The 14,345-nt window shown below is 38.5% G+C and overlaps 1 protein-coding gene across 17 annotated transcripts in view; it reads left to right on the top strand.

Annotated features, from left to right (window-relative positions):
* PTPRT (protein tyrosine phosphatase receptor type T) overlaps positions 1-14,345 on the top strand; it is a 1,024,383-nt gene that overhangs the window by 792,058 nt on the left and 217,980 nt on the right. The gene's annotated exons all lie outside the window — the stretch shown is intronic.

Below are 14,345 nucleotides of genomic sequence, written 5' to 3'. Positions count from 1 at the left end.
TTGACCATCTTTTAATGAGCTTATTAGTCACTTGTATTTCACCTTTAGTGAAATGTCTAAACAAACCTTTTGCCAATTTCTTAATTGGGTTGTTTGTCTTCTTATTATTGAATGGCAATGAATCATTAAGAATCTTAGATATGTCTTATTGTACATATAATTTGCCAGTATTTTCTCTCAATGTGTAGCTTGTCTTTTCATTTGCTAAATGGTGTCTTTTGAAGCCCAATTTTTAAAAAATTCTAACGACACCCACTTTATCTTTTCCCCCCATTAATAGATCATGCTTTTAGTGTTGTATCTACACACCCTTTTCCTAATCCAAGATAATGAAAAGTTTCTCCTATGTTTTCTCCTAGAAGTTTTATAGTTTTGTCTCTTGCATTTAAAACTATGATCCGTTTTCTGTTAGTTCTTGTGTATAGTGTGAATTCAAATTTAGATTTTTGTGTGAATCTAGATTATAGTGTGAATAGGCAATTGACCCATCTTCATTTCCTGAAAATATTACTCTTTTACCATGGAATTGTCTTGGCATCTTTGTCAAGAGTTAATTGACCGTAAATGTAGTGGTTTCTTTCTGGAATCTCAGTTATCTCTCATTGTTTTATAAGTCTATCCTATGCCAGTGCCACACTGTGTTGATTTTCATGAGTTATGAAATCAGGGACTGTAAGTCCTCTTTGTTCTTATTTAAAAAAATTTTTTTCTATTATGGATCATTGCATTTCTGTATTCATTTTAGCATCAGCTTGTTAGTTTTTGCAAAGTCTCCTGGGATTCTAATAAAGATGGCATTAAATTTATAGATAAATTTGGTGAGAATTGCCATCTTAACAATATTGACTATTCCGGTCCATGAACATGGAATGTCTCTCCATTTATTTAAATTTTCTTCAATTTTGGGGGGCTATGTTTTGTACGTCTCAATGTACAAGTATTTCACTTCTTTAAATTTTTTTCTAAGTGTTCTTTTGATGATACTGTGAATGGAATTGTTTACTTAATTTCATTTTCAGACTGGTCTTTGCTAATAATAAAAAAAACAATTGAGGGGCTGGCCCCATGGTGTAGTGGTTAAGTTTGGCATGGTCTGCTTTGGCAGCCCAGGTTCGCAGGTTCAGATCCCGGGCATGGACCAACACCACTCGTCAGCCATGTTGTGACAATGACCCACATACAAAGTAGAAGAAGACTGACATAGATATTATCTCAAGGCTAATCTTCCTCACCAAAGAAAATGCAATTGATTTTTGTATATTGGTCTTGCATCCTTGTTGAAATTTGTGATTAGTTCTACTTAGGGGGTGTGTGTGTGTCTATTTATATGTGTGTATGTACTCCTTAGAATTTTCTACATACAGCATCATGTTATCTGCAAATGAAAACTTTTACTTCTTCCTCTCCGATCTGGGTGCTGTTAATTAATTAATTAACTAGTTTCCCTGGCTAGAATCTCTAGTACAGCATTGCACAGACATCCTTGCCTTGTTCCTGATTTTAGAGGGAAAGCATTCACTCTTTTACCCTTGAGTATGATGTTACCTTTATATGTTTCGTAGATGGGCTTTATCAAGTTTAGATAGTTCTTTCTGTTCATAGTTTATTAGTCCTTTTTAGCATAAATGTGCATTGGATTTTGTCAAATGTTTTTTCTGAATCTGTTGAAATTATCATTTAGTTTCTTCCCTGTATTCTAAATCTACACTGTATTGCATTAACTGATTTTTAAATATTAATTCAGCTTTGCATTCCTGAGATAAATCTCAATTAGTTATGGTGTATAATCTTTTTTATATGTTGCTAGATTTAGTTTGCTAATACTTGGTTAAATATTTTTGGGTCTATATTTATGAAGGATAATGCTGTAGTTTTCTTTTATTGTAATGCATTTCTCTGGTTTTAATATCAGGGCCTCAAAACGAGTCAGGATGCGTTCCCTCCTCTGCTATATTCTGCATAAGTCTGTGAAAAATCAGAACCTTTTATTCTTTAAATGTTGGATAGACTTCAGTGAATGGTCTGGGATTTTTTGAAGGAAGAATTTTAATTAATAATTTGGTTATTTTACTTGCTATAAACATATTGAAATTTTCTATTTTTTCATGAGTCAGTTTTGATAAGTTGCATCTTTCTAGGAATTTTTTCATTTCGTCTAAGTTGTCTAAGTTTTTTGGCATAGAGTTTTTCATGGGATTTCCTTATAAATTTTTAAATTTCTGTGGGGTCAGTGGTGATGTCTCCTCTTTCTTCCTTGATTTTGGTAATTTGTATCATCTCCCTTTTTCTGTTGGTCAGTGTAGGTAAAGTGTTGCCAATTATGTTGATCTTTTCAAAAAAGCCAGCTTTTGTTTCGTTGATTTTTCACTTTTGTTTTGATGTCTTCTCTTGCGCTGATTTATATGCTAATCTGTATTCTTTTCTTCCTTCTGATTCTTTGGAGTTTAGTTTGCTCTTATTTTTCTTCTGTCTTAAGGTAAAAACTTAGATTATTGATTTGAGGTCTTTCTTCTTTTCTAAATAGATGTTCAAAGCTGTAAAACTTTTTCTAATCACTCCTGAAATTATTGTTGACAATATTTTCCAGTTTAATCGTTGCTTTTCAGAGAGAGAAAATGCTGAGCTCCTCACTTCACTGTTCAAGAAAGCCTACATCATAATTTTTAAATATGAGAAGTTGAGGCCCATAGAGGTTATTTTATATTGGATTCTTCCAGAAGCTGACTCAAGGGTCGAGGATTTGAATGCAAGTGGTTTATTAAGGGGATGGTCCCTCTAAAAAGCAGTAAGGGGCAGAGGGAAGCAGGAAGGAGAAGATTAAGAAGCCAAACAAGTGTGTGATCCTGTGGGGAGACCTGAAGAGTGAATTACACCTTGACTAAGGTCCCCCGTGGGGCGAAAGAGCGGGACTTTTTCACTTCTGCCCACGGCAATCACTGGCAACCTCCAGCCTAACATTGAGTATGAGTGTAAACTGGAGAAGAGCAGGACTTAAATTCTCAGTCCCTCTTTACCAGCAAAGGAGGCTTCAGTACTTTCAGAATTCCACAGTGCCCTCATTAACAGCAAAGCACACAGAAGCTGGGTGATGCACACATAGAACCGGAAAGAGAGATTAAGAAAGACAGTAACTGTATCCTCTTGTGAGACTAACTGAGTTGCCCAAGGTCACACAGCTAAGTATTAGCAGATCTTGTACTAGAAGCCAGGCTTATAAATGCTAATACTGTGTTTTAATCAACTTTGTTAGAAATCCACTAAAGATGTGTTGCCTGAGTCCTTGTCTTATTAAACAGATTTTGTGTACTGTGGATTAACCTTTTTTGATTGCTAAAGGCATTGCTATCTTTATAGGAATCAACTCTAACGCCAGTTGTTACTGTCTGGGATCTTTCTCCATAGTTGTTTTGGTCATCAGCAGACCATGGGGTAATCTAGGAAAATATAGAGATAAAGCAGCTTCCTGCTATTTCAGGAAGTTATATTAACCTAATGAAGTACAGAGATTGCGTAAGAGAGAACAAAGTTAAACAAACCTCAATAGTGAGTGCATTTACACATGTTCCCGTAGATCACTGTCAGGACTAGGAACAGCCAAGATCTGTATGTTCCTTTAGATCACGCAGTCAAGTAACATTTGGAAGAAAAAGTATTAGCAGACCATGCAATAATTAGTCAGTGTGTTTGAGTTAAGACGTTACATCTTTGACTATTTTCAGCAGTACCAATATTAAGCCTTCTTGGTTTGTTTTTTTTTGAAGAAGAAGATTAGCCCTGAGCTAACTACTGCTAATCCTCCTCTTTTTGCTGAGGAAGACTGGCCCTGAGCTAACATCCATGCGCATCTTCCTCCACCTTATATGTGAGACGCCTACCACAGCATGGTGTGCTAAGCGGTGCCATGTCCACACCCATGATCCGAACCAGCAAATCCCAGGCCGCTGAGAAGCAGAACGTGTGAACTTAACCACTGCGTCACTGGGCCGGCCCCCCAATATTAAGGCTCCTTAATATTGATTGACAAAGAGTTGACAAATTTGCTAAGTCATTAGACCTCCTAGAATAAAGATACATGCTATTGAGAGACTTTTGCGTATAATATTAAAATTTTATTTACAAACCAATCAAGTTGGCTGTAAGATAAATATCTACAAATGAAAGGCTTCCCCTCATTGATTTCCAGTATTAAATCAGAGATTGTTCCTGAAGAAGAAAAGAATGATAAAAGATTTACCAACGTTTAGTTTATGATTGCATTAGAGTGATTGGCTAATGAGAACACTTTTTTCTCTTTTCTCTACTTTTCAGGTTTTATAAAATGTTATTTTATTTTCCTTGACATAAAAAGAATTTTTTTTAAAAAAAAAAGTTGATTATTTGGTGGGGTGGGATAAAGATGATGGCTCAACTTTTGGTGTGCTGAAAAGCAGTATAGCCTTTTGGTTAAGACTGAGGGCTCAGGAATCAGACCACCTATGTTCAAATCCTATCTCTACCACTCAAATAGCAATGTGACTCTGAGTAAGTTTCTGAACCTCTCTGTACTTCATTTCTCTTATTCTGTCTGAATAAGATAAGAATATCTGCCTCATAGAGTTATTGTAGAGGTTAAGTGAAAGAATAATGTGTGAGATGAGCTTAACCTAGAGCTTAGTAGATAATAATTGCTCATTAAACATTTTCTGGTGGATGAAGTAATCATTGCAATACACAGCAGTGGGAGATATGACAAAAGTATGGATAGAGAGCTATGGGAACAGAGGAAGGAGAAACTAGCTCTGATTTGCAAGGCAAGAGAGGCTCCTCAGAAAGAGCCGTATTTGAGTCATGGTTGGACGAGGAGTTCTCAAGATGGAGAAAAAGGGAAAAGGTGTCGTAGGAAGATAGAACAGCATATAGAATGACACTGAAGCATGTGTGAGAATTGATGTAAATGTACACTTAAAATTCATTTTGTAAATGCACTTGTTTAATAAGTACTTAGTGAACAACTGTTACATGTTCAGCAGGATGTTGGAAGCTGGGGATGCAACAATGAACTAAACAGCAAGATCTCAGGCCTCATAAAGTTCACTGACTATTAGCGTGCAGGCAGTAAGTCAGTAAATAAATAATCAGACATATTTCAATTGTGATGAAAGCTATAAAAGAAATAAATCAACGGATGTGATAGACAATGACTCAAGAACACTGGTAATTATGAATAAATGCTTTGTGGATTGGAGTGACTCAAATAAATGATTTTCAACAGCATAAGAATGTTGGAGGGGGTGCAACAAAGGTATAAATATCAGATTCACCTTGTGATTTCATAGTTTCACATTAGGACCATCTGGAGAGCTTTTTTAAAAAAGTACTGATGCTGAGGTCTCACCCCTAAAGATTCTGATTCAGTTGGTCTGGGTTGGAGCCAAGGAAGAGCATTTTTTAAAAGCCTGCAGGGCAATTAGAATGTGCAGCTAGAGTTGGGAACCACTGATCTTGAGCAACACCCTTATGATTCCCTGCCCTCACTTGATAAATCAGTGATGGTCTCAACAAAATACTGGGGAACAGAATTCATTAAAAGATTCATGGTTGATCAAATGGGATTCATCCCTTGCATGCAAGGGTGGTTCAACATACACAAATCAATGAATGTGATACATCACATTAATAGAATAAAAGATAAAAATCGTATGATCATCTCAATAGATGCAGAAAAAGCATTTGACAAAATTCAATATTCATTCATGATAAAAAAAAAAAATTCAACAAATTGGGTATAGCAAGAACATACCTCGACATAATATGTCAAGTCCATAGCTGACATCGTGCTCAGTGGTGGAAGGTTGAAAGTTTTTCTCTAAGACCAGGAACAAGACAAGAGTGCCCACTCTAACCACTCCTATTCAACATAGTACTTGAAGTCCTAGGCGAGTAATCAGGCAAGAAAAAGAAATACAAGGCATACAAATTGGAAAGAAAGAAGTAAAATTGTCTCTCTTTGCAGATGACATGATCTAATATATAAAATTCCTAAAGACTCCACCAAAAAACTAGATAGAACTAATAAAATAATTCAGTAAAGTTACAAGATACAAAATCAACATACAAAAATCAGTTGCATTTCTATATGCAAACAATTAATTATCTGAAAAATAAAGAAAACAATCCCATTTATAATAGCAACAAAAAGAATTAAATACTGAGGAATAAATGTAATTAAGGAGATGGAAGATCAGTACAATGAAAAGTATAAAACACTGACGAAAGAAATTGAAGAAGACCCAAATAAATGGAAAGATATCCTGTATTCATGGATCGGAAGAATTAACATTGTTAAAATGTCCATACTGCCCGAAGCCATCTATAGTTGTAATGCAATCCCTATGAAGATTCCAATGGCGTTTTTCACAGAAATAGGAAAACAATCTCACAATTTGTATGGAACCACAAAAGACCCTGAGTAGGCAAAGCAATCCTGAGAAATAAGAACAAAGCTGGAAGCATCACACTTCCTGATTTCAAACTATATACAAAGCTATAGTAATCAAAACAATATAATAGTGGCATAAGAACCTACACATTTAGACCAATGGAACAGAATTAAGAGCTCAGAAATAAATCCATGAATATATGGTCAACTAATATTCAACAGAGGAGCCAAAAATCCTCAATGGGGAAAAGATAATCTCTTCAATAGTGTTGGGAAAACTGGATAGTCACGTGGAAAAGAATGAAACTGGACCCCTATCTTATACCATTCACAAGAGTTAGCTTGAGATGGATTAAAGATTTAATGTAAGATCTGAAACATAAATCTTTTAGAAGAAAACGTAGGGCAAAACTTTCTTGACTTTGGTCTTGGCTTTGACTTAATGGATATGGCACCAAAAGCACAGCAACAAAAGCAAAAATAAAAGAGTAAGACTACCTCAGACTAAAAGTCTCTGCGCAGCAAAAGGAACAGTAAACCAATTGAAAAAGCAAACTACAGAACAGGAGAAAATATTTGCAGACTACATATCTGATAAGGGGTTAATATCCAAAAAATATAGAAACTCCTACAACTCAATAGCAAAAATCCAAATAATCTAATTTAAAAATAGACAAAGGACCTGAATAGACTTTTTTCCAAAGAAGATATTCAGTTGGCCAACAGGTGCGTGAAAAGGTGCTTAACGTCACTAATCATCAGGGAAATGCAAGTCAAACCACAATGAGATGTCACCTCCCACCTGTTAAAATGGCTGTTATCAAAAAGACAAAAGATAACAAGCGTTGGCAAAGATGTGGAGAAAAGAGAACCCTTGTACACTGTTTGTGGAAATGTACACTGGTACAGCCATTATGGAAAGCAGTATGGAGCTTCCTCAAAAAATTAAAAATAGAACTACCCTGTGATCCGGCAATCTCACTTCTGGGTATATATCCAAAGGAAATGAAATCAGTATCTCAAAGAGATATCTTTACTCCCATGTTCATTGCAACATTATTCACAATAGCCAAGATATGGAAACAACCTAAGTGTCCATCGATGGATAAATAGATAAAGAAGGTGTGATATGTTATAGACAATGGACTATTATTCAGGCTTAAAAAAAAGGAAATCCTGCCATTTGCAACTACATAGATGAAGCTGAAGAAGATTATGCTAAGTGAAGTAAGCTAGACACAGAAAGACAAATACTGCATGATCTCACTTATATGCGGAATCTGAAAAAGCCAAACTCATGAAAGTGGAAAATAGAATGGTGGTCATCTGGGGCTGAAAGGTAAAGGAAATGGGGAGATGTTGGTAGAAGAGTTATGCGGGATGAATAAGTTCCGGAGATCTGTATGATACTGTATTTTACACCTGAAATTTGCTAAGAGAGTAGATCTTAAGTGTTCTTTCTCACGCAGTGGTAACTATATGAGGTGGTACATATGTTAATTAGCTCAATGGTGGTAATTATTTCACAGTGTATACATATATCAAAACATCACATTGTACACCTTAAATATATACAATTTTTATTTGTTAATTATACCTCAATAATGCTGGAAAACCCACTCACTGAAAATGAACTCATAGAAACAGAAAGCAGATTGGTGGTTGCTAGGGCTGGTTGGTGGTCAAAGCTACGAACAAAATTTTTAAAACCTTGAGTTAAATTTATGTGAGTTAAATTTAGTGTGGTGTATCAATTTACCACATTAGAAAATAAAACTGAGAAATTTTTAAAATATTTATTAATTTAAAAAATATAAATAAAAATAATTTTATTTAAACTAATAGTAGTAAATTCCATTACATGTTAACATAAACGAAAAATTTTTGTGAAAAACAATTATTTTCCAAAACAAAAATGATTGAGTGAGAAGTATAGTACTGTTTTACATTTTTGCTAATCTCTAGTGTGTGGTCTACTACAATGCTGCTAGATTCCCTATCTGCTTCCTAATTCAAGATTGAATTTTGCTTGGTTGAAGTATATGAAGAAAATCCAGCCTCATACAGTTACAAAATCTTGTAGCTTTTTAAGAACTTCACAGTGCGCTTCTGAAACACTGAAGTTGCTAAAGGTAAATAACATCTTAGTGCTTTTCTGAAAAGAGTTTTGACCTTGCAGATCACCTGAACGGGTCTCAGGAGGCTGGGTGGGCTTCCGCTCCCTACACTGGGCCCCCATGGCTACTCGATCACATTCAGATGCCTGCGTTGCTCTGCCCTATCTCAGGCTTTAGGACTGAATTGTTTGGGAAGGAGCTGGAGCAGGGCAGTACAGAAATCTTAAACTTTACTTGTAAGTATTGAGGTCGGTTGTGGTATTGATTAGTTAATTCTGGAACAATTTTATGTGTATTATGTGAGTCTGTGAGTAAAAATTTTGATGTTGGAAACAAAGATTCTTACTGTAGGAAAAAGGAAAAACAAATAAGGAATGGGGAAGGTGAGGAAGAATCTTCTGTTAATGGATTTGAATTGGCAATATCAGTATGAACTAATCAGTATGAACTCATGATGTTTAAAAAATATTTTTCGTACTTTTATCCGATAGAAGGATATAGAAGCAATGGTGCCACAGTAGCAATGAGCTCACTGGTTGCCCATATCTTGCCTTCTGAACTCCTCCTTTGGAAAAATGCCTGAGTACAGTCCTGGGAAAGGGGGGCATAGGTGAGCCTTGAACACCTCATGGTGCCAGCAGGCAAAGGTGTGCGCAGTGACCAGTGGGACCACCAAAGGATGTGGGAGCTGCCTGGAGGGGCTCCTACTGAATTTAACCATTTTTATTTTACTATTACTTCAATATTTTATATTTATTAACTCCTTGTACAAGTGTTTCTTATTCAACTATAAAAGTAAAACAGATTTCCAAATAAATATTATAAAAGAAAGCAAATAAAAATCAGTGATGGAGAAGTCACTGTGACTGATGGGATGTCACCATATGCCTCAGCTGAATGAGGCTGGAAACAAAGGTTGGAAAATATCTTGCCCAACTGGATCTCTGCTCTTATGCAAGTCCCATGTGGTCATTGGTCGCAAGTGTCCTCTAGGGAGACTGCTGGTGCCTACTCACAGCCCCTCATCTCCCCTTTCCTGCAATGTACCCATCCCCCAGCTTCTGTGTGCTTTGATACAAATGGCTTTCAGCTGTGACCTTCTACAAAGGGTTGCCACTAGGCTACCAGAGCCACCTTGTCTGTCCCACACACAGAATTAGGAGTGCCTGGGATCTTATGTCTCTGCAGGGGAGTGTATAACCAATAACTGATTGGTATTGGAGGCCCAAAAGCCCTTGGCTTGAGATGAGACAAACTCTGGGACACAGCTTATGCTCCAGACCTCGATAGGGGATCAGGCTGAGGCTGGCACTTTGCCTGAAATCACATTCATGCTTGGCTTCCTCCCCTTCTCTCAGCTTCCCCCACTCCCTTACTGGTTTCTCCTGGATCCACTTCCTTAACACATAATTTGCATTGAAACTTTGGTTCAAGATCTGTTTCTGGAAGAACTTGATCTAAGACAAGCCTATTTCTGGGAGAACATGTGCCCAAATGTGCCCCTTTCTGAAGTCAGGCAATCTTCACCTGTGAACTACAGGTGTGAACTACACCTGTGAACTTCACCTGTGAACTACACCTGTGAACTACCTCTGTCATCTGAGATCAACATTCTGAATGGATATAGCCCCTGGCTGGAGGCATCTGCTCTAGATATAAAAAGGAGGTCACAGGATGTGTTAATGATGGATGGATGGCTCTGATAGGTCCCTGGTCCCTCTCAGAGAAGCAAGAGTCATCATCCAAACCATTAGTTCAGGAATCAGAAGGAGCATGATGGTCCAGTGTCAGGGTTCTCTAAAGCCTGCAGAGGAATTCCTGCAAGTTTTGCTCTTAAAGGAGTCTGAGGCAACTGTCCTCTATAGGCTTGGGGGTCTTGGGACGTGGGACCAGACTAGAATGTTCTAGTCTAATGAGACATTGAAACTAAAGGATGGAAGTTGCCACAAGCCTGGGTCTGAAAAATTGGGGAGAACAGGATGGGAGTAAGTCACTGTAGCAAAGAGGATGAACAATGGATATGGAAGTATTGAAGCGAGGAAACCAAAATCAGGGAGGTGACAGAAAGTAGAAAGTCTCCTTGACCTGATGAGTTGAGGTGGGGCTGCAGCATATCTTGCAGGGCCCTCCAAACAGAGACCCTCAGGATAAGTTACACAGAAAATATGGTTATAAATGTCCATCTTCTCATTGAGAATGATAAAGTGGGTGTCATAGGAGGGGAAAATGGGTGAGTAAATGCTATATGTTGTGAGGTGAGCATTTTAAGTTATTCTTCTCTCATACTATCAGGACTTTTATACTAAAAGAAAATCCTTTCTCTTTACAAATTATCCTAAATAATTTATTGCAACCACTTCTTTTGCCCTGGAGATATGATTTGGGGAGGTTATTTTCATTTAGGTATGATTTTATCATTACCAGCAAACTGAAAAGAGGTTAGGTAAATGTATTTTCAAGACAGTGATGATAAGAATGAATTTACCATGAGAAACAAAAATAATACCCACTTTTTTGTTTCTTGCTCCCACCCCTTCCTAAAGTGTGTGTGTCAGGGAAGGAAAGTTGCATAGCTTGCACGTGCCGTTTCTTCTCTCCTCCTCAATCAGAGTTCCCTGATCTTTCAGAGATGCTGGATCCACTGGCAAAACAATTTATATGACAAAATGGTTCATGGCTTTCTGGTTGCAATTGCTGATTTGCCTCTGAATGGACAAGCTGCAGATGCAGTGGGCCTGGGGGAGTTTCTGGGTGTACTTTGGCACATTAATCCCAATTGTATGTGAATCATGTGTTGACAACACAGTTTAACCCAAAATATATCCTTTGCTAGTCTTTGTGATTTCAGATGAGGCTGGGTGGAATAGAGCTAAGCAGTTTAGGCCACCAAGTAAAAAATGTTCTTAAGGCTCTTTGTACATTTTGTTGATTTATGGAAAAAAAAGTAGGAAAGTAAAGAAAAAGAAAGGATGCTGAACTATGAATGAAAAGTCTGAGTTTATACTTTGGCTGCAGTTTAACACTCATGAGGTACTCAACCTCTCAGCCTCAGCATCCTCATCTGTAATCTGGCTGTTGAGTGTGGTTGGATTGACAAGTGAGTCCTCAATAATCAGATTGGTGGGGAGGAGAGAATGGGGGGGATACAAGCCAACCCCTGGAGAGATGTTGTGCCTCCCTCTGTAGCCCTTGGCAGCATTCACACCTGTCAGAGCCCAACGAAGACCCACTGCCTGGCTGTCCATGACTACAGAATTTCATGCCAGTCATGGGCAGTACTCTGGCCAGCCTTGTCACTCTTCTTGATCCATCCCATTGTAGGAAGAGAAGGGACAACAGAAAGTGATTCTAGGAGTGGGACCCAGCCCCAGAGAAACTCCAAAGGCTTTGGGTTCTCATTTTAGAAGGTAAAGACGACAGAAGGATTCAAGGGTGGCATGAGAATTCTGGACTGAGAAATGAAGACAGAAGTCTTCTGAAGTGGACAGGATTAGCCAAAGTGGTGGTTAGGGATAGAATGGGCCTCAGGGGAAAGCAGGGGCCCACAGCTTTTTTCAACCCCTGCTCCTAGGGATGAGACTGTTGGTCCCTCCCAACCAGGCCAGGAAGGCATGAGGACTGGACAGGTCGAGTGCCCCTCAAACTCAATGCAGAGTATTTTAGGTGCTATGCTAGCCTCAACAGTTGAACTCAAGAGTCATTGCTTCTCCCCTCTTTACTGCCTTTTGCCCTTTCTTTCATAGATTAGAGTCCCAGGAGTAATGGGCCCTCAACAAGTAGAGCTACAGGTCCTTAGCACTCTAGCTGCATTCAAAGCTTTCCTTGAGATTGTTGTTATATGTAAAGCAATGCAGGTCCTGAAAACCCTGTTGTAGGTACTCCTCCACTTCCACCTGGTGTCCTCTAGGTTTGGATCCTCTGTGCTGCTTTTCAGACTGTTTTGTACTTAGCTTTCATGACAAACATAAGTGATTGTACTGTTGAGAAAGACCCCAGAGTTGAAAGGAAGTGAATGTTGAAGCCATAATTTAATTTAAGCCATTATTGACTTCAGCTTTATGAACATATGTAGATGTCATACACACATGCACATACACACACTTTTGAATGTTAGACACATGCTCCCAGATGTCATACACACTTATTTAGGTGTCCAGACACTCAGGTAAGTCACATTAATCTGGATGTTACACCCACTCATTCAGAGAGTACATATGTTTGCTCAGTTTTCAGACACCCAGGTCCTACAGATGCTCATTTGGATGTTGTGCACACTCAGATGTAGTACACACTCCCAGAGAGATTGGCCACATTCACCCCTGTGTCACTTACATGCACTCTGGACTCTCAGCTTCTCATTTTGATGTGCACGTTGGACAGCAGGCATGCCCATTGAGCTGTCTGCTCACCCCCACTCAGATATCATACTCCTCTAAGTGTGGCATACACTCACATGCCCATCTGTCTCCCATCTGTGTTGCTGACCATCCCCATGATCAAAAGGATTCAGAAGAAGACTTACCATGTTCAGTGTGTGATGTTTCCTTGGGAAAGTCCCTCTGTAGCCTTTTATCCCTAATGAAATAATTCTGTGCCTCTTTCTTCACCCAAGTTGTGCTTCTTAACCAAGTGTCTTTAGATAGTCTGATTGAAAGATGATATCCCACACCATGTTCCATTTTCATAAATCATGTATTAGCTCACTACGCCATCTTTAAATGATTGGTTTAGGGCCATCTCATTAATTCACAGAAGTCTTCTGTAGGCATTCTCTGGGCAATTGATCTTTTATCTTAGATCGTGAGTCCCAGAGATCTTTGCAATAAAGTTCTGCTAAAAGAGGAGCATTTATTCAAGAGAAGTACAAACTGTGGGAATTCAAAAAGATGGTAAAATGTTATCCAAATTTACACACTTTAGGATAACTTTTATAAAATGAGCCTACGCATTTGGCATACAGTTGTTGTTCAATCAAGGTGTGGTCATCTCTATTCACACACTGGCACATACCTTCTTAGATTCTTCTAAATTGAAGGGAATGATATGAGATCACAAGACAGGAGCTCAGGGGAATCACTGTTTATATTGACTAGGGCTTCTGCATCCAGTCAGATTTGGTTTCATGCTTACTTTCTATTTTAATTCAATTCAGTTAGATTCATTTGAAAAAAGTATTCATTGATCACTTGCTGTATATCAGGCATCCTGCTGGGCAGTGTGTGTGGGGAGAATGATGCAGAGATAACTAAGCCACAACTCCCACGTCCAAATGTGACAGTCTAGCTAGGGAAACAGTAGTCCCATGCTCATGGTATTGCATTCCCAAGCAGATAGCCATTAGTTAGCTGCAGGGAAATTAAGGAGGGAAAAAACTCATCCAAATGGGAGAGTCTAGACAGGCTTCATAGAAGAGAAGAAAGATAGGCTCAGCCTTTAGGGAAAAGCTTCCACAGGCAGAGGTGGGCAGGATGAGAGGGCATTGCAGGTAGAGGAAGCATGACCTGGTGATGGCATGGGTAGGATCCAAAGGATGTTTGTACAATAGCATGGAGTCTGGAGCAGCTAGAATGAGGGTACATCATAAGACTTTCTGAAAGGTAGACTAGAAGTCAGGCACAGAGTGCCCCACATGCCAGCATGAGGAGTTTATATTGCATCGTTCAAATAAGGGAGAGCCTATGAAAGCATTTGAAGAGGGAGAGTACTATATGATTGGGAAGATCAATGGGTCAACTGGTTAACTGATGAAATAATTAGAGGCAAAAAGACCAGTCGAGTCTGGGTAAGAGGTGGGGAAGTGCCCAACCTCA

This window comes from Equus caballus, chromosome 22, assembly GCF_041296265.1.
Source record: "Equus caballus isolate H_3958 breed thoroughbred chromosome 22, TB-T2T, whole genome shotgun sequence".
Classification (NCBI taxonomy): domain Eukaryota; kingdom Metazoa; phylum Chordata; class Mammalia; order Perissodactyla; family Equidae; genus Equus; species Equus caballus.
Note: the sequence above shows the minus strand (reverse complement) of the source record. Positions and strands in the feature narration are given on the sequence as shown.